Source organism: Alligator mississippiensis, chromosome 1 (assembly GCF_030867095.1).
Source record: "Alligator mississippiensis isolate rAllMis1 chromosome 1, rAllMis1, whole genome shotgun sequence".
NCBI classification, from domain to species: Eukaryota; Metazoa; Chordata; order Crocodylia; family Alligatoridae; genus Alligator; species Alligator mississippiensis.
In genome coordinates, this window is record NC_081824.1 from 88510189 (window position 1) to 88532345 (window position 22157).

A 22157-nucleotide genomic window follows, 5' to 3' on the forward strand; every position below is an offset into this window, starting at 1 on the left:
GAGCCTTCCAGTGCCAGAGGAAGAGCTGGAGGAAAAGCTGGAGCTGGAGCTGAGTGCCATAGCAAAAGAAATTCTGAGGAAGGAGGGGGAATTATCTCAGATTGAGCTACATACCTCTCAAGTTTCTCCCACAGCCAGGTCTCCTTCCCCATAAGGTGCTTCAGAGAAGGGTGAGGTAGAGGTTATGGAGACAAGTGGCTCAGCTGAGTCCATTCCTCCTGTTGCTGTGCCTCTGCCTGCTGAGAAGGTGGAAAAGGCAACATCCACACATGCACCTGCACCTCAGAAGTGAAGGGATAGTGTGGTCTGGGTTCATCTTGAGGTGGCAGATGATCCTACATATGCTACCTGCCTGCCCTGCTGAGCTAAAACCAGCCAGGGCAAGGGAGCAAAATACATGAGCGCCATGGGGATGCTGATGCATCTCTGCATACACCACCCACTTGTTCTTGCTCCTCCTCCTCACCCTGGCACCAGTGGGAGCATGCCCAAAAAGAAGTCCCCCAAGGTAACTTGGTCACTATGTTTCCTATCTTAAAAGACCACACAATTAAGTACAGGAAAACAATGTGATTACTGCAAGATGATAGAGGATACATCTCTAAATACTTTTCTGCTTCTACTAGGTGTCCCCCCCCCCCCCCCCCGGCCTCCTTCCTTTGTCATTTAGGAGGGTTAGCAGAATTCTTAAACATGGCACAGCAATTATTTTAAATGGTACTATTACTGAATTAAAGATTCTTTGGCCTAAAATTGCCACAATATTCTTCCATCAATAAAGGCAATTATAATGGAAGATAAACTGTAAAGGTAATTATAGCAGAAGATATCACTATAAAGACTTTAAAGGCTTTGTGTTAAGTACACTCTACTTGCTCGAAAGCCCCCATCACCCCAAGCAGAGGCAGGTCACCCTGGAACAGTGGGGGAAAGGCGGGCACACAGGGGAGCGCGTTCCCGAGGAAAGCGAGGTCACCCAGAGCATTGGGGAGGTGCTTACTCTGGATGGCCAGCCCTTCTCCTTTGTTGAGCAGCCAGGGTTCAGGCAGCTCATGGTGCTCATGGCTTCATAATAAAAAGTGCCCGCACACACCAGCTTCAGCAGGATGCTCATGTGCTTCCTGTTTGAGGCATGCAGGGAGTACTTGAGTGAAGAGCTGCACAAAGCAGGTCCACAGGTGGCCTTACACTTCACCTCAGACATCTGGAGCAGTCAGAGTGGAGATCACACCTACCTCTCCCTCATGGGGCACTGGTGAGACGAGTCAGGCTGCTGAGACCGGTCAGGCTGTCCTTTAAGCTGAGGTGATAGATGAGTTCCACATGGCAAGGGAGATCATGGGGGCCATGAACCGATTAGTGCAGGGGTGGTTCGTTGGGCAGGGTGAGCTCATTCATGGGTTCATGGTCAGCAGCAATGGGCCAATATGGTCAAGGCGGTCTGTGATTCCAATTTTGTCGGCATCCTCTGTGTAGCACACAAGTTGCACCTCATTGTCAGGGATGCCTTGGAGGGGGACAGGGCTATCAGTGAAGGTGACAGCACCACCAGCAAGCTCATTTCTAAATGCAGGAAGGTGGCAGGCTACTTCCACCAGAGCGTCAAGGGGTGGCAAGGTGCTGTAGGACAAACAGGCAAAGCTGAGCATCCTACAGCACAAAATCATACAGGATTTGGAGATGTGGTGGAATTCCACATACCTGATACTCGAGAGGCTGATGGAGCAACAGAAGGCCATCCATGAGATGGCCTTGCTCAGGGAGATTGCAATCACCAACAGAGTGGGATACCATCTCCCAGATCTTGATGGTCCTCGAGTCCTTACTTGAGACAATGGAAACCACCCAATTACCTCCAATCTCTCAGGCCTGAATCTCAAAGGGAATTTACAAACCACTTTTCACAGACAAGCCTATGAACTGCACTTTATCAACCTCCTAGGTACAGAAACTCATAAACTCAATATAGACATTGAAATTCTGACACACTACAACCTGCCAGACATCTGACTCCCCAGGTACCTTTCTACTTTCACCAGCTACATCCCTCTTCCCTCCCACCCCACCCCAGCCTGTCCCTCACCCCCTGCTGCCTCCATTTTAATTTTCACTGACTGGCTTTCTTGCCTGCATTGCATTACAGCCTCTGGCTTCTTTACTATTCCTTCCATCCAGGAAGACCACACATACAAACTGCAGGTGCTCCCTCAGCCTGATGAAGGGTTTTCAACCCAAAAGTTTGCTAAGATATATTTCTCCAACTATTTAGTTGGTCTACTAAAAGATATCAGATTGACTCAAAGAACCATGTCTACCATGTCCTTAGACCAACATGGCTACAACCTACACCCTAGCACCTGTCCCTGGTCAGCTGATCGGAAGGAGGTAGGGCCCTGGGCACATCTAAGCCCCAGTGCTGGGGATGGCAGGGAAAGTTCTGTGGCAGATGCTGGAGAAGAAGCTCCTGCAGGAAAGGAAAGAAAGGCTCTGTGACAGTTTGGTTGCCTGAGATACTAGTGCTACTGTGCTGCCTACCTGTTGTTATTTTAAGTGGTGGACTGATCTAAGGTTGTAGGGGAGGAGGAGGCCTCATTGGAGCACACTACCATGTCATGTAGATGTCCCAGCACCAGTGAGGGCGCAAAAAAAGGGGCATAAAGTGACCAGCAACAATAGAAGGTAGAATGAGGCTGAGGTCTCATTACAAGGATGATATTGATATACTATCTGTGAGGCATGAGGCATGGTAAGGGATGGTTGGAGCTATGCATCTAGCCCATAAGGCTTACAGTGTCCCCTTGAGGCACCAACTTAGAGTGGGTCCCAGCAAGGGGTCCAAAAGTCTACACTGGTTAGTGGGATTCATTAGGAACATGACTGAGCTGAAGCTTGAGGGTAACCTCCCTATCTAATATCTAATATCAACAAGACATGGAAGCAGATGAGAAAAGAAGGCACCCACAGGGCAGAGCTGGCATGGTCACAGGCCCCTAGGACTATCACGGACATTAAATAGGTACTTTGCGTCGGTCTTTCATCAGCCCCATGGGACGCCCGTGCCCGCTACAGGGCCGGGAAATCTGGGTGAGGGTGATCCCCTGCCCTCCATTAATGCAGACTTTGTGAAGGAACATCTTGAGAAGCTGGATACCTTCAAGTCAGCCGGCCCTGACAATCTTCACCCCAGGGTACTCAAGGAGCTGGCGAGCATCATAGCCCAGCCTCTAGCGCAGATCTTGGAAAACTCTTGGCGCTCTGGTGTAGTGCCCGAAGACTGGAAGAAGGCCAACGTGGTGCCTATCTTCAAGAAAGGGAGGAAAGTGGATCCGGCTAACTATAGGCCCATCAGCCTGACTTCTATCCAGGGGAAGATCTTAGAAAAGTTTATTAAGGAGGCCATCCTTAATGGACTGGCCGACGCCAACATCTTAAGGGATAGCCAGCACGGGTTTGTTGCGGGTAGGTCTTGCTTGACCAATCTCATTTTCTTCTACGACCAGGTGACCTATCACCTGGACAAGGGAGATGAGATTGATGTCATATATCTTGACTTCAAAAAAGCCTTCGATCTGGTGTCCCATGATCGTCTCTTGGAGAAACTGGCCAATTGTCGCCTTGGGTCCCCCACGATCCACTGGCTGGAAAATTGGCTCCGGGGTCAGACCCAGAGGGTAGTAATTGATGGAAGTCACTCATCGTGGTGTCCTGTGACCATTGGGGTTCCCCAGGGCTCTGTCCTTGGACCCATACTGTTCAACATCTTCATTAATGATGTGTACACTGGAGTCAGAAGCGGACTGGCCAAGTTTGCCGATGACACCAAACTTTGGGGCAAAGCATCCACACCAGAAGACAGGCGGATGATCCAGGCTGACCTGGACAGGCTCAGCAAGTGGGCGGATGAGAATCTGATGGTGTTCAACGCCGATAAATGCAAGGTTCTCCACCTTGGGAAAAAAAACCCGCAGCATCCTTATAGGCTCGGCAGTGCTATGTTGGTTAGCACTATGGAAGAAAGAGACTTGGGGGTCATCATTGACCACAAGATGAACATAAGCCTGCAATGCGATGCTGTGGCTAGTAAAGCGACCAAAACGCTGGCTTGCATCCATAGATGCTTCTCAAGCAAATCCCGGGACGTCATTCTCCCCCTGTACTCGGCCTTAGTGTGGCCGCAGCTGGAGTACTGCATCCAGTTTTGGGCTCCACAATTCAAAAAGGATGTGGAGAAGCTTGAGAGAGTCCAGAGAAGAGCCACGCGCATGATCAGAGGTCAGGGAAGCAGACCCTACGATGACAAGCTGAGAGCCCTGGGGCTCTTTAGCCTGGAAAAGCACAGGCTCAGGGGTGATCTGATGGCCACCTACAAGTTTATCAGGGGTGACCACCAGTATCTAGGGGAACGTTTGTTCACCAGAGCGCCCCAAGGGATGACGAGGACGAATGGTCACAAACTGCTACAAGATCGTTTCAGGCTGGACATAAGGAAGAATTTCTTTACTGTCCGAGCCCCCAAGGTCTAGAACAGCCTGCCACCGGAGGTTGTTCAAGCGCCTTCATTGAACACCTTCAAGATGAAACTGGATGCTTATCTTGCTGGGATCCTATGACCCCAGCTGACGTCCTGCCCTTTGGGCGGGGGGCTGGACTCGATGATCTTCCGAGGTCCCTTCCAGCCCTAATGTCTATGAAATCTCTAGGGACCCTACTTCATGACAAAGTGCAGTTACCAAGATACCTGTGCACCTATCTCCTTGAAACTTGGCAGGCTTCATGGCCTCAGCAGGGACTCCCATGCCTGCTGTTTTCACCCCACTCCACCTTAGCATACACACAAAGTCACACTTGTCATGAGTTTTGCTTGCCAGCACCTTGAGGTACAGTTTCCCAGAAACCCCTGCACATATCTCCTTTAAACTTGACAGGCATTGTGGCCTAAGCAGGAGTTACCATTTCTACTGTTTTCATTCAAATAAGGAAATAAATGACAAAGTTATAGAAATTTTAGTGATTCTCCATTATAGCCTATGGGCAAAATGTTGAAATGCATTGAAACAGCAAAACAGTTTCAATGAAACAAAATGGAACAGTGCTTCAAAACAGTAAAATGAAACACTGTCCCATCAAAATGGTGAAACAGGAGTTGAAACAAAATGGTACTGTTTCACACAGCCCTGCTGGAGAACTACAGATAATTTAGTCTCAATTCTATACCTGGAAAGTCACTGGGGAGGCCATTTTTAATCATCTAGAAGCGGAAAGGCTGTTCAAAAGCAGACAGCATGGATTTATGAAGAACAACTTGATCTTCTTCTTTGACAAATTAACTACTGGTATGCATGAAGGAGATGCTGTGGATATAGTATACCTGGCTCAGCAAGGCTTTTGACAAAGTCCCACACAGCCTTCTTGTAAACAAATTGGAGCAATGTGGGCTGGACAAAACTAAAATAAGATGGATACATAACTGACTCAGTAGCCTCAAGCAAAGTAGCACATCTGTGATGGGCCGGCATTGGGGATGATGCTCAAGGGCAACCAGAATGGTTTTATTAGGGGCAGGTCATGTCAGACCAACCTGATTGCCTTTTACAATCAGGTCACAAAAGCATTGGATGCAGGTGTTGCCGTGGATGCAGTCTTTCTGGACTTCAGCAAGGCCTTTGACACTGTTGACCACCCCATCCTCATTAAAAAACTAGGTGACTGTGGCATCAATGCCTACACAGTCAGATGGATTGCTAATTGGCTGAAGGATCATACTCAGAGTGTGGTGGTGGACAGGTCATATTTGACCTGGGGGGAAGTGGGCAGCAGAGTCCCCCAGGGCTCAGTCCTTTTGCCCACACTGTTCAATTTCTTTATCAGCGATTAGGACAATGGGGTGAAAAGCAACCTGTTCAAATTTGTTGATGATACCAAAATTTGGGGTGAGGTGGACATGTTAGCAGGGAGGGAAAGACTGCAGAAAGACCTGGATAGGTTGCAAGGGTGGGCTAACAAAAACAGGATGCGTTTCAATACGGACAAGTGCAGGGTGCTGCACTTGGGCAGTAGTAACCGGCAGCACACTTATAAGATGGGAAACTCCCTTCTTGAGAGCACGGAGGCAGAAAGGGATCTTGGAGTCATCATTGATTCCAAGATGAACATGGGCCGACAACGCGAGGTCACGGTCGGCAGGGCTAACCGGACCCTATTGTGTATCCACAGGTGCATCTCAAGTAGGTCCAAGGAGGTGATCCTCCCCCTCTATGTGACACTGGTCAGGCCGCAGCTGGAGTACTGTGTCCAATTCTGGGCACCCCACTTCAAGAGGGATGTGGACAACATTGAGAGGGTCCAGAGGAGGGCCACCCGCATGATCCGCGGAGAGCAGGGCAGACCCTACAATAAGAGGCTACAGGACCTGAACCTGTTCAGCCTTCACAAGAGAAGGCTGAGGGGGAACCTGGTGACCGTCTATAAACTCACTAGGGGGGACCAGAAGGGTTTGGGGGAGACCTTGTTTCCCCTAGTGCCCCCCGTTATAACGAGGAATAATGGCCACAAGTTGTTGGAGAGTAGGTTTAGATTAGACATCCATAGGAATTACTTCACAGTTAGGGTGGCTAGGATCTGGAACCAACTTCCAAGGGAAGTGGTGCTGGCTCCTACCCTGGGGGGTCTTTAAGAAGTGGCTTGATGCCTACCTGGCTGGGGTCATTTGAGCCCAGTTTTCTTCCTGCCCAGGCAGGTGGTCGGACCTGAAGATCTACAAGGTCCCTTTCGACCCTACTTCTATGATTCTGTGATTCTATGAAAGTGTAATTAATTAATGGGTCCATGTCAACATGGCAGGATGATTCAAGTAGAGTTTCATAGAGGTCTGTCCTAGGCCCACTACTGTTGAACATTTTTATTAATAATTTGGGTGCTAGCATAGAATGCTTTTTGATCACATTTGCAGATGACTCGAAACTGGGAAGGATTGCAAACATGTTAGAGGATGCAAGCATGATTCAGAATGATATCAACAAACTGGAAATTTGGGCTAGAGCTAACAGGATGAAGTTAAGTGTAAATAGGGTGCTACACCTCAGGAGGAATAATCAAAAACACAAATTTAAAATGGGTGACACCTGGCTGGATGGCAGCCGTGTGTAAAAGAAATTGCGAGCCTCTGTAGACAGGAGATTCAGTATGAGTCTGCAGTGTGATGCAGCCACACAAAAGAGGAATGCAGGTTTGGGATGCATCAATAAAAGCATTAGGTACAAGACACAGGAGGTGATAGTGTCTCTCTACTCAGAGCTGTTTAGGCCTCATCTGGACTACCGTGTGCAGTTTTGGGCTCTACATTTTTAAAATGACATGCAGACATTAGAGGGTTCCAGAGGTAGACAACAAAGATGTTCGAGGGCTTGGAAAATGAGTCACACAAGGAGAGGATGAAGTAGCTAGGCATATTCAACTTGCAAAAATGGTGCTTAAGAGGGGACATGATAGAAAACTTTAAATACTTGAAGGGCTGTCATAAAGATGAAAGAAAGCACTTTTTCTCCTCTTTTTGCAGAGAGGAGGATGTGGATCTATGGCCTGAAGTTGCAGCAAAGTAAGTTTAGATTGTATATCTGGAAAAAACTTCTTCACTTTGAGAATCATGAGGCAGTGGAATAGACTGCCTAGGGAAGTTGTGGACTCTTTGTCATTAGCAGTGTTCAGCAAGAGCTTGGAAAGCTATTAGTCAGGGATGATCTAGATGTAACTATGTCTATATTCTACTATGGGCTTTCGGCTTTGCTGGTTACTCTGCACTTCCCCTCACCACCTCCCTACCCTTTCTGCTGCATGTGTCAGGGTGTTTTTCAGTCTTTCCAGAAGCATTGGGTGTTGGCTGCAGCCAAGGCTGGGGACTTTGAATGAGGTATTCCACTGTTCCTTCTGGAACCAAAACTGGAGTTTCTTGGCCAGAGAGTCTTGCCCCTCTGCTCAGAGTCAGACCAATTCCATATTTAGAGTCAGGAAGGAATTTTATCCTATGGTTAGATTGCTATGGACTGTTGAGGGGTTTGCCTTCCTCTGTAGTTGGGGGCATGGCCCTCTACCCAGAGTGTCTTCAGCATATATTGATGACATTTCATATAACCAGGACATTGGTTGTAGTGGTTACCCTGCTTTACCTGTGCCAGGTTAGTGTGTTAGGTCTGTGTCATGTCCAGTCTGGGTTGTGTCAGGCTTTATGGTAGTCTTATATAGACTATGGAATATGGATTGTATAGGATAATTTCATAGAATCATAGAAAATAAGGGCTGGAAAGGACCTCTGGAAGTAATCAAGTCCAAACCCCTGCTCAAAACAGGACCATCTCCAACAAGATCATCCCAGCCAAAGTTTTGTCTAGCTAGGTCTGGAAAACCCCCAAGGATGGAGCTTCCACTACCTCTTTGGGTAACCTGTTCCAGTGTTTTACTACCCTACTAGTGAGAAAAATTCTTTCTAATATCTAACTTAAACTTCCCTTGCTGCAAATTGAAAGCAAACCTGTGCTCCTTGTTCTGTCATCTGCTACGACTGAGAACAGTCAGGCTGCACTGAACCTCCCTTCAGGTAGTTGAAGTCTGCTATTAAATCCCCTCTCAGTCTTCTGTTCTCCAAATAAAATAAGTCCAGTTCCCTTAGCCTCTCCTCAGAAGTCATGTGTCCAGCCACCTCACCATTTTTTTTGTCCTCTGCTGGACTCTTTCCAATTTGTCCATATCCTTTCTGTAGTGGGGGGCCCAAAACTGAACACAGTACTCCAGATGTGATCTCACCAGTGCCCAATAGAGGGGAAGAATCACTTCCCTTGACATACTGGAAACATTCCTACAATAAAATCCCAGTATGCTGTTAGCCTTCTTTGCAATAAAGGCTTACTATTGGCTCATATTCAGCTTATTGTCCACTGTAACCCCCAGGTCCTTTTCTGCAGAGCTGCTGCCCAGCCAGTCAGCCCCCATCCTATACTGGTACATAGGTTTGCTCATCCTCAGTGCAGGACTTTGCACTTGTCCTAGTTGAACCTCATTAGATTTCTTTTGGCCCAATCCTCCAATTTGTCTAGCTCACTCTGAATCCTAGCCCTACCTTCCAGCATATTGTCTACTCCTCCCCCAGCTTGGTGTCCTCTGAAGACTTGTTGAGGTTGCACTCTATGCCATTTTCCAGGTTGTTGATGAAGACATTAAACAAAACTGGCCCCAGGACCAACCCCTGGGACACTCCACTTGATAGCAGCTGCTGACTAGACACTGAGCCATTGATCATTACCCTCTGAACCTGATGCTCCATCCAGATTCCTATTCACCTTACAGTCCATTCATCCAGCCTGTACTTTCTTAGCTTGCTTGTGAAAATGTTGTGGGATACCGTATCGAAAGCCTTGCTAAAATCAAGGTATACCACATCCACCAGTCTCCCCACATGGCTTACAGAGCCAGCCATCTCATCATAGAAGTCAATCAGGTTGGTCAGGCAAGACTTTCTCCTGGTGAATCCATGCTAACTGTTCCTAATCACCTTCTTCTCCTCCAAGTGCTTAGAAATGGATTCCTTGAGGATTTGCTCCATGAACAGATTTGGATAGAAATAATCCTACCTTGGGCAGGGGGTTGGTCTAGATGACCTCTGGAGGTCCCTTCCAGCCCTACTTCTCTATGATTCTCAGTGTTCTTCAGGAATGCCAGGGGGTGCCGTGAAGTGTTAACACTCTTAGGTGTACAAGCATGAATCGCAAGATAAACTCAGCGATTTCAAATTGCAGCTCACAGTGTTAAAAATATTCTGACCTGTTATCGCCTGAGTTCTTTTCACTAGAAAAAATGTTCTGTTATTTTTATGTAGTCCAAGCATAGCAAAAACAGAGAGATGAGGGGTAACTTGTGTTTAGCAAGATTGTGAACCACTGATCTAAAGTCTGTGTCACCTCCTTGGGGAAGGAGAAGACACTATGTGAAGTGTCATGGGACCCTTCCATATCTGTGTAGCTTTTTCAAATACATAATGTAGGTTGGACTCAGGGCTATTGTTACCCCACCACAATCCCAGCTCCCCTTTTATGCAGAGCTGTTTCCTGTTACAGTCACACCTAGGCAAGGGATTTACAGCACTTTGGGTTGGTTACCAAAACAAAAATTGTTGTTTAGGCTTAAGGCTTCTGTGAAATGGGTCTGGTTTCCCAAGAGTCCCCTGGGAATTGTAAAGTTTGGAGCCCCTAAGAACTTTTGTGGAGGGAGAAATCCCTTGAAAAAAGAATAATATGGGTCAGAGAATGCAAAGGGATTTTACCAGAAGGGAAAATGTAGTCCAGCATTTTACTGAACTGCTGCTGTGTATGACTTTACATAGTAAGTCATATACCAGATATATATGACATGTTCCCAGCGTTGCAATTTCTTAGCTCTCAAATTCATATTCTTCCTGAGTTTAAAATACTATATTACAATGACAGCTACTAATTTCTTGTGAACATTTTAGAAGTGTTACATAATTTGGCACAGCTTTACATCCTGCTTCTTCAAAATGTCAAGTCTCATGATCTCAATTAAAAAAAAAAAAGCATTTTTATTTGAATCTTCAAAAGTATTACTGTTTGATTGATTTTGAAAGCTGTATCTGTGTCAAAAATAGGGTTAAGTGAGATGAAAGGGTACTACAAGAAAGCAGTAGAAGACATTAGGGAGGAGATGGTGAAGATCATATGGACTAGCGGAGACAGTTTAGGAGTGGGACCCCTAAAGTGAGCAATGACAAAGACAATGACAATAATGGTGGTGGAGCTAATGAAAGAGAAGAAGATGATGGCAACAATTACAACTGAAAGAACTGGGAAAGAAACAGGGAGAGGGGAGCAGGAAGAGAAGGGCTAGGGGCAAAGTTGTGTCATTTTGACAGGCAAGGGTGATGGTGAGAGACATGCAGGTGCGTGGACATATGGGCATGCAGGTGCATGGTGCAGATAATGTGACAGGAATATGTACACTGTAATAGCAATGATGTGCCTTGGACTGTCAAGTAAGCCATAGCATCAATGGGACAGATTGGTAGAATCATTGTGGTATATACAGGATTGTGTACACACACACACACACACACATACACACACACACACACAGGGGTGTATGTGTATTTGCTTTTTTTGCAAATATATACTGTGTGTGTGTGTGTGTGTATCTGCAAAAATGCAAATATACACAAATATACATATATATCTATTTAAAAAAATGCAAATATATATATTTAGGGTAGGGATTGTGGCGGGGTTTTATGTATGTGTGTGTGTGTGTGTGTGTGTGTGTGTGTGTGTGTGTGTGTGTGTGTGTGTAATTCTTTTTAACCTCTTTTGTAAGCCTAAATATACAGCAGAATTGACAGGACCCTGTTCTCCGCTACTGAATGGAAAAAAAAAAAAGGAAATAAAAGTGAAAAAGAGTCTGAATACTAAAAATAATTAAAAATTGAGGAAGATTCCTGGTCAAAGAATCAGCAGGAGACTGTGTGGTTCATGCAGAATAAAAAACAAAATAAATAACACTGTGCTTGTTATTTGCTGATCCCTGAGGCTGACAAGCTTTGTGAATTCTTGGTTGTCTATTTCAGATGAGGTGATAACTATATAAGACTAGAAACAGACACTGTCTGAATGCTGATCTCCAATAACCAACTCAGACTTTCTTTGTGATGTAACACAAATGACTTGGGGATACATTCTCAGAAGTAGTCTCCAAACATCATCCAACAGTTGTAGCATCCAAAATGAGATATTACTTAAAGTTGGTAATGGTTGGGTTTTGGGTTTTTGTTTGTTTGTTTGTTTGCTTGTTTTTTGGGGGTTTTTTTAATCATTTTAATGTGATAACGCTTTTTTTTTTTTTACCTGACAAATGCTGTTTTGGGAAAATGTTAACTACTCACAGGAAAGGGTCAATTTCAGCAAATCTTGTGATGCAAAACAATTTTCAGGAAAAAAGTTGAAATTGTTAAAATGTCCCATTTTGCTATTTTGAAAATGAAATTTTATTTTTCTGATATGGTTCATAATATGAGGAGACATATGGTTCAACCATATCTTTATCAGGTTTAGTTAATATTAAAAAGATGAAAAAAATGAAAAATGTCAACATTGATACAAAAGGCTTCAAAATTATTTAAATAAATTATTATGTATGGCCAGATATGATCATTGTTTTGGTGGCTGTGATATTCAAGTGCTTGACTTTTTTTCTTTGCTTGGCATAGGAAATCATAAAAATCTCCTATGAAACAAGAAATGATGAATTTTAGTCCCACTTTTGGAAACATCAGCTTTATTTACACTCCCTCAGTTTTTTCATCTGTAAAATGGGAATAATAAAATTTGCCTACCAGCAGGAATATAAAGGCAAACTAATATCTGTAAAGTGCTTTGATGATTTTATGGTAAGTGCTTAATATCATTAGGTTTTCATAGTTTTCATAAGCCTAGGTTGCCTTAAACAATGATTTACATTTTTATGGATTAAAAATATCATCCACCAATATTTAGCAAATATTCATTTTTTCTCCCTTTAATCTTGAAGATAGGTGTTATCTAAGGATCTGGAGACCCAATATCCAAATATTCAGTACTATCAGTTCTTGTGCATTTGTTGATAACTTTTCAATAGCTGCTCTACAAGCCGAGTTTTGTTTTGTTTTTATGTCATTGCCAAAATGCAGTTGAAGGTGTGATAATGCAGTAAAGGAGCCCCAAAATTATTTCACATATAATATAATAGGAAATCTAATGTAGAATTCCATATAATGTGAAACAATTTTATGGCTTGTTTGTATCCCATCTTAATTTTAATCGGTGGCTGGAACCTGTCAAAACCTTGTGTGTTACCCTGATATAGATAGACTATGGCCAGATGGCTTGCACATGGGTTTTGACAGGTCCCAGTGAATGGGGAGCACAGTATCGGGCTGCTGCAGTCCATAGCCAAGCTCCCCATACATAGGGAGCCATAAAAATTCCATGTGCCACCAAACTGGGTCTCACACATGGCTGTTAGAGTACAGTGCTGGTATCCCCAGGGGCTGAGCTGATTGCCAGTTGAGGCCAGGAACAGGTTTGATTCCTATCTCCAGTCCACAATCAGCTGATTGATTTTATCTTGCTGGTGCAGGGGCAAGCTGGGGAATAGTGGCAGGGGGAGCACCAGCAAGTAAAGCACGATTGGGATCTAATTCCAATCCCCAAATTGCATGAACTGCCATGCATGTGCGGCATGGCAACATTTGTAATTGTTGGGATTGAGGATTTGATCCCATCATATCTTAATGTGACTGTCTGTCAGGGGTTTGAGATAATAGGAATGGCATGATGGCATCCATCTGCCAACCAAATATTCAAACAGTGGAGCATGAGATCTGAAAGTATCAACTGACGTCAACTTGGAAGAGGTATATACTGAATTCAAGAAGTGAATGGACATAAAAATGCTAATATAATCTTTTTCCTAGCAAAAACAATCTATTTGAAGATGTGTTTTGAAACCTCCATAATGATATATATATATATATATATATATACTGGATTATCATATAAGCATAGAACAGTAGATTAGAAGGGGTCTACTCTAGGTGATCATCTGTTCCATCTCTGGACAAAATGAAGGATTGTATTCTATACCATTTCAGACAGATGTCTGTCTTTCTTAAATACCTTGAGCGATAGGGATAGCACTTATTTCCTATTTAACATGTTCCAGTGCTGAAATGATCTTCTTAAAAAGTTTCTCTTAATATTTAACCTAATCTAATCTCTCCTACTGTAGTTTAAAGCAATTGCTGCTTCTCCTACTCTCTGTGGACATGTAGAACAATTTATCACTGTCCTCTTTATAACAATCTTTTACATATTTGAATACTGTTATCAAGTCCCTCCTCCATCTTTTCCTTTCTTGTCTTTCAACCTTTCTTTACAGGTCATATGAAGTATAGAATACATCATTCTTGTTGCTGTCTGTTGGATTTTCAATCTAACTGTATCTATTTTGAGCTACTGCACCTACTACTCCAGCTGTGCCATCTCCTCTAACCCCAAGTGTTGAGTAGAGCAAAATACATGTCTGACTCACAATATTCCTCTTGTTATGTCCAAGAATAACATTTCCTGACTGATGCTCAGTTTGAAATCTGTTATAATCTACAGTATCTTTTATGTGTTGCCTCCATATAGCTATGTATTCCCTATTTTCTAATTGTGCATTAAATTAGCATTTAGCAGTTAGAACGATTGAATTCCATTCTGTTTATAAAAATATAATTTCTCCAACTATTCAAACTCATTTTGAATTTGAATACTGACCTCCAAAGTGTGTGTAACACTGAAAATCTGTGCCATTTTTAGATTTTATGAGCATGTGCTGTATTCCACCTTGCAGGTTATCAGTACAAATATTGAAGAGTGGGGACCTAGGATGGATACCTTACAGAATTCCACTTGATATGTTTTTCCAATTGACGGCCAAACATTTATACCTATTACTTAAATATGATATTCAGCCAGTTGTATACTCATCCACTTACAGTAACTGTGCCTAGACCATGTTTTCTTAGTTTGCTAGAAAGATAGTTTGGTTATAGGGATGTCATGTGGGACTGTGTTGAAAGCTTTACTAATGTAAAGAGTAATTGCATCTAATATTTCTCCTTATTCAGTAAGCCATTTAACCCATCATGCTGAATTGGTTAAGCATTTGTTCTTGATGGGCAACAGGCATGTGCGGGAATGAAAAAATGTTCCCCACGCTACAAATTTGCAGTGCAGGGAGAAAATTAGACCCCTGGATATCCAGGGGTCTAAAAAAAATGAAGTATAAAGAAGTGGGGCAGGAGCCTGAGTCCTCCAAAGAGATGCTCTGGCTGCCAAAGCATCTCTATGGTTATCCCTAGCCCTGGTGCTGAAACACGCACCAGGGCTCTGGTGCCGGTAAATAAGAGGTGGGGGGGGGGCTGGAGAAGGGGGGAAAGGACTGTGAGGGGGGCCCCCAATGGCCCCGCCCACTTCCCCAGCCCCCCTGATCCCCGCCAGCCCCGCCTGCCCCCCCAGCCCTACCAGGGCTGGCCCCAACCCTTGCCAGGCCCCCTGAGCCCCCAAGCCCTGCTGGGAACGGGCCCTTCCCCTGCCAGCCCCCCTGAGCCACCCAACCACTGCCCTGTATGACCCCATCCCCCCAAACCCCCACCCCATGCTTAAAAAAACAAAAAAACCCAGCACTTACTGACAGTTGAAGCTGCAGCTGCTGTGTGTCTGACTGGGGCCCCGCCCACACAGTGCGGGGCAGACTGACAGCCCCAGTGGCCCCAGGCTGGGCCCTGCTGCCCCTTGCTGCCACAGGGGACTCTGCCAGGAGGCCCCAAAGCCCCTCTCCACCCCTGCTTCTCAGGTAAGCAGAGGCTTTTTTTGCTGTTCTTTTTCTGTTTTTTTTTTTTAAGTGATGGTGCCTGGGGTTGTGGGGGTAGCCTTGGGGGTATGGGGGTACAAGCTGGGGGGTGGGGCTGGGTGGGGAAGCCATTGGGGGGCTGCAGCAGCTGGTGGGGGATGGGGCCAGGTGGGGCAGTAATTGGGGGGCTGGGGTGGGGCATGTGAGACTTTCAGAGGGGGTGGTAGCCCCTGTGGGGGGCGTTTGTCCCCCATTGGGGGGTCATACCCCTTCTGTAGGGAATGAACCCCCTGTTGGGGGGCCGTACCCCTTGTGAGAGTGCCTATCCCCTTGTTGAGGATCTGAACCACTTTTGGGGGGCTAAACAGTTTGTGTGGGAGATGAACCCCCTTTTGGGGGGCTGAATCCCCTGTTGGAGGGGTGCAGCCCTTGTGTGGGGCTGAACCACTTGTATGGGGGCTTAAACCCACGTTAAAGGGCTGTAGCCCTTGTGTGGGGGTCATCGCCCTGTGGGAGGGCAGCAAAATATGTATTCATGAATTCGTGAAACCTGTATTTAGAGTTCACTTTATTATTATGATAAGAGACTTGCTTTAACACTGTAAGATATATCAATAGAACATGGTCCAACTGATCACTGTCTCTGTCTCACTCTCTCTCTCTCTTGATAGTGGTCTTTTGTTTTACTTGTGGAGGAACATGGTTTTGGGGGTATTTTAGAAAGTGATTTGGGGATTTTTAATTTTTTTTTTTTTTTAATCAGGGATTTTTTAGTTTTCCAATAGGGAACACCAGAATTCCTGCTCGGGAGGCCAGTGGCAGGACCTTCCTTGCTCAGAGCTGTCACCTTGGACCCAGCTGGCTGTGGCTGACCTCCTGGCCGAATGGGGCCAGGAGGACATGCTTTGACAGTTCAAAGCAGGCCACCACACCCGGATCATCTTCCAGGTGATAGCTGCCCAGATGGCCAGGCAGGGGGTATGCATGGCAGTAGTGCCACACAAAGGCCAACCCTGTAACCGCAGTTCACTGGCAGCTGGCCCAGAGGGGCAGATGCCTCTACTGGCTGTGCAGTCCCCATCCAGGTCTGGCAGGTGCACAGCAGGTCACAGCCAGGCAACAGCTCCCACTGCCAGACTGCTACAGTGGGTAAAGGGTGCAGGGAACTCTCAGGGCTGCTTCAGCAGTCCATCTGGCACAAGGGGTAGTGTTCCCAGGTACCAATTGGCTGGGCCCCAGAAGCTCCTGAGAGCTAGTAGCCCTGAGATACTTGCCAGGGTGGCTTTTTATGCTGTTAATGCCAGGACAGGGCAGCTTTTTATACTGCTGGGGACAGCACAGTTGCTGGCCCTGAGCTCTAGCTCCCTCTGGCTGCAGATCCGGGAGGAGCCAGGCAGGGTTATTTTGCCCCAAGTAGTACAATTTGCTCCAATTGTACAAATTGCTCCAATGTTCGAGCACATGTGCTGAGGCAAAAAGCCCCAGCTCAAATTTGCACTGCTTCTATTTGAGCTGCTACAAGTGCAGGTGCTTGCATGTGTGGACATGCCCGATGAGTCCATGTTGTGGATTTGTCTAGGCATTTACTTTCCAGGGCATTTGAAGTTAGACTTAATGGTTTATAATTTTCCAAGTCTTCCTTTTCCCACTTTTTAAACCTAGGTACTAGATTTACCTTTCTTTAGCCCTCTAGGACTTCTCTGACTTCTCTGATCTTCTGAGCTCAAAAAGATAATTGCTAATGGTTCAAGAGATTACCTTAGGCTGCTTAAGGAATTAAATGAAGCAAAGTTCAACTGTCTTTGCCAACTTTAGTACATCTAATTTATCCAGTCTCCTTTAACCTATTATTTCATTATCTGGCCTCTTTATTTTTACCCCCTTTCTGTTAAAATTAATTATGGGCTTTTTTTCCTACCTACAGCTCAATGAGAGTGACTTACAACAATACAGTCTGAAGGTGGCAAAGGCATGGATCATTGTGACTTAATCTTCATCTGATAGATTAAGAAACTCTGCCATCTCCTTGTAAGCAAAGGTGGAACAAATGATTTTTTCACCTCCATTCCTCCTGGGCAGACACATTCAGCATAGAGTCCAATGGAACCCCCATGCTTCTACCATATTAATCATTGCTGTTTTTTAAGAAAACATAGCCTTGATTGAAAGGCAGGTCAGACTCTTGGCTAGTTTCTTGACTTATCTCCTGTCACCACCATTACATCATTCTAATTAGTTTGAACAATCACTCTAAGAACAGGCTATTAGTGTGTTTAGTTTGTTTCTTCAGTTTGTAGGGTTTTGGTTTGTTTGTTTGGTATTGTTTAGTCATGTGGGCAGCTTAGGACTACTATGGACTATGTCTAGTGAAAAAGAAATGCTAAGCTGGAACATATAGTAAAAAAAAGTCCTTACAAATTGTTTTACAAATATACCCACAGCAATTGCCTCTAGTGTTAGGAACAGCATTAACTTTACTAGTTTTTAATCTTTCTTAGCCAATACAGGCAGGGAATGTGAGATGACTTTTGTTCTAAATTCTCACAAACCTATCCATTGCATAGATATGGAGTCTCAAGTTTCTCCCTGATGTCCCATTGCTTGTCCTAAGGAACACATTAAGGTTTACCCTGGGATAATTCCTTATCTCTGCAGGCCTCAAATCCACTGCCCCTACACCAGACAGTGTGGCTGGAGCCAGGGAATCTTTGCCAGCTCCAGGTGATCACCCCTTTGGAAAGATTTTTAGGTCTTCCCTTTAGTAGAAGGGGCTACCCAGGAATATTACTCACTCTGAGATTAAAATCTACCACAGGAAAACAGTAAGGTAACAAACAAGAAAAAGATTTATTCTATAGGAGAAACAAATAATACAAGAAAGACATAAGAGAAAGACAAGATTCTCAACCTCACATGTGGCTACAACTAGTCCTTCTGAGAGTCCTGCCAGTATTTCTAGATACCAGGATTTCTGCTGATCCTACCAGCCCTGACAACATGAAACCTGATTTTAGCCCAAGGCCTGGGGACCTGATCACGGCCTAAGACCAAGCCAAATATAGTCAGGTAACAGTTACAGATATATCCTAAATACCTTCAAGCCAGCCCCTGCCCTACTAGCCTTGTTCTCTTTTTTAGAAAGTCTCAAGATCCTCTAGAAATGTCTTTCATTCTGGGGACATCTGGAATTCCCTTAATTACCCCTCTTCCCAAGATGTCTTTAGGTCCTTGTACACATGATGATGTCACGGTGTACACATGATGAAAATTTTCCTTTGTGTGGCTTAATAGTGTCACACATTACATGTACATGAGTTCTGGAGGTTTTAAATGAGTTTGCATTGTTGCAAACTAAACTACATCCCGATCACCTGCATCCACCAGGACAATAATGTATATACAGTGACAGAAAAATAAAACCTACCTTTAATTTGAAAACTCACCGTTTCAGTTTAGAGTGTAAAGAATGCAACCCTGAGGGCTAAAACCTTGTCACATGCACAAGTGCCTTTTGTTACTGTGAGGATGATTTTTCCCATTACATGCAGACAATACTTTGGGTAACCATCCCTCATTGCCACTATATTTGTTCTTTCCTTAGTTACATAGTGTACAAGAGATACTTAGCAGATTCTTAGGTAGGTGTTCCTTAATTTCTTGGACATAACAGCTCTTAAATTAGAGCACTGGCCATAAAATTTCAATTATCTAGGTCCCAAAATTGTAAAGATACATGTCATAACATAATCAACATAAATACACAATCAAATGACAGTAACCAATGCCATTTTATCAATACCAGAATAAAAATTGCATCAATAATGAAGCTTAACATTGGCTTTTGAATGAGACCAAATACAGGGTTACTCATATCAACTCTATACCCCCCAAATCATTCTTTTTTTCTTGAGTGGGTTGTGATATGACTCACTTGTTATCAACCAAAATACTACCTGGGGTTTTTTTGTTGTTGTTGTAGATTTTTTATTGCTGTTTGAGATACATGACTACAGTAAGATAGATAGATCCCAAATTGTGCTTATACTCATAGCAGTTTAGGAAAAAGTAAAATAAGCACATTTGGAAGATACCGAGAATAAAAATACCCAGTGAATTCACTGAAATAAATATTTTGAAATAACATTTCATTGTATAAATTAAAACTTTAATTCAATGGTTTAGATAGCATTCTACAAATGCTGATTTTGCCTTCCTTTTTCCACCAGAACTCCTTATGTACATTCTAGATATACCAGGAATTAAAGACTGGACCAAAACATGAGTATGATTTAATCCCAAATGCCTATAATCATTGGCTACAGTGCAGTGATTTAGGAACACTGTCCATTTGGATTTTCAGTACTGTCGGCTCCTTGTTCCCTGGCTTCTGTGGGTTTCATTCAGGTCCTTAAAGTTACTGATTTTTTTTCTTTAAGTAAATTAATATGTATAGTCTTTACAACAAAACATGATGAAATGAAAAATGCAAGTCAAAAGCGGCTCTTGAGCATCTTCAGTTGTACTTGAAGTTTTAGTCAGTATAACCCGAGAGAGCTGGGTTCTGCCAGAAACTTTCTTCTTAAAGGCTTTGAAAATACATAAAAAATATAACAGGTTGAAAATACTGGTAAAATAGAGAAATCTACTTTTATTAAAGCACAGTGTGGCATTTCTTTATCTTAACTGATTTTCATTCTTTTTAACTTCTTATTCTTTAGTTAATTCCTCATGAGACAGGGACAACCAAAGGTCTCAAATCTAGCCTCCAGGATATAGAATTATAGTTCTTTGTCACCCGATAATTCTACTTTTACAGGCAGAGGTGAGAGTACATTTCACCCTGAAGATACCTGATACTTTCTACCTCTTATTATTTGTATAAAAAGAAAATAGTCATTCATATTCTCAGCTGAGGTAAAGTGGCAAAGCTCTATGAGGTTCAGGAGATGAACTGAGTTCTGGCCTAATGCAGAGATGTGCAATTCATCTGGTGTCATGGGACAGTTTGTAGGTCAGATCCAGAGTGCCAGGACAGTCCACAAACCAGATTCAGAGCATGGAGCAGTGTCAACTGGCCCATAGGTCTGGAACTTGACAGTATCAGTTAATTAATGTGGCTTCCATTACTGTGGCATCCACGTCCTTCAGCCAAAAATTTTGGGCTCTTCAGGAAGTGATGTGAGCCAAATGATGTGGCTTTGCACTCTGGGTCTGGCCTATGGGGCCAGAAATTTGGTGGTAGGACAAGTGGCAACATCATTAATGGCTCTAGATTCATAGATTCATAGATGTTCGGGTCAGAAGGGACCTCAATAGATCATCGAGTCTGACCCCCTGCATAGGCAGGAAAGAGTGCTGGGTTCAGATGACCCCAGCTAGATGCATATCCAACCTCCTCTTGAAGAACCCCAGGGCAGGGGAGAGCACCACCTCCCTTGGGAGCCCGTTCCAGACCTCAGCCTCTAGGAGCCCTGTAATTAATGCTGCCACTGCTTGCCATGTTACCAAATTTCTGGACCCGCGAGTAGCTGTGTAGGCCCCATGACACTGCTCTGTGGACTGGGAGCTGTATTTTGGTCACCCCTGATGTAACATACTGACCAGTTTTAGAAACAGATTTTCCTAAATCCCTCATTTGTATTGGATTAAAGAAGAAAGAATGTAAGTGACCTTGGAAACTTCTCTTTCTCCTCACCCACATTTTCTATTGACTTGGGTATAACTGACCAAACTTGTGATTCCAGTAATAATCTACCATATTATTCCATGAATATATAGTCATTTTTAGCACCCTTCTAAAGTTCACATTGTGAGGCAATAAGTCATAGTATATTTTTTTTTACTAATCTTGCTACACTTACTTTTTAAATTACTCCAGGATGAGCTCCAAAGAGATTTTAAGAGGGAGGTATTAAAACTGAAATGTTGTTAGCACGTATGCTAATAAACTCAGACACATTCAGTCCTGCAGTCCCAATGAGTAGTTAACACGAGGACACTGGACATTAATGAGCTATTTTGTAGACTAATAAAAGTCATTACATTTGTGCAAGGTCTCAACCTGAGAACTAGACACACATGCCATTATAGATTCATGTCGTGCTTCTCATTTCCACGTCGTGATGCAGTAATCTTACATTTTCCATATTTTTAATCTTAATGAATGCTTGACATAAAGTACAGTTCTATGTCGTGTATGTGCATGTGTGTGTGTGGGGGGGGGGGGGGAAGCTTCAGTGGGGAAAAAAAGAAAGTAGATGCCTTGTACAATTCTGCATGGTTCAGCTAATCTGTTTAATGCCATAGATCATAAATAATTACTTGAACAAACTAGGGTATGTTCTTTTTCTTCCATACAATAAAGTGACAATATTGGTCCCAGTTTTACACATAAAGATCAACCTAATTATTCATGTTGTAGACTAACTTCTTAATCAATGTAGATTATTACTAAATTATTAACCACTTGGCTGCAGCCAGTGCTTTTGAAAATCATTAATTTGGGGTAAATACTTCTGAGGGGTTATCGCCTTATCAGACAATATGAGAATATTTTTAATTTAATATTATTAATACAGTGTCCAACTGCAGCTATCTTATTGGCTGCAGGTCGGGGGGGGAGGGGTCATTAAATCACATTTAATGGAGTTAACTGTATAATGTGCTAGAGAGATATGGCATTGATGACACTTTCATTAATTGAAGGTTGCCATAACAACTCCATTGAA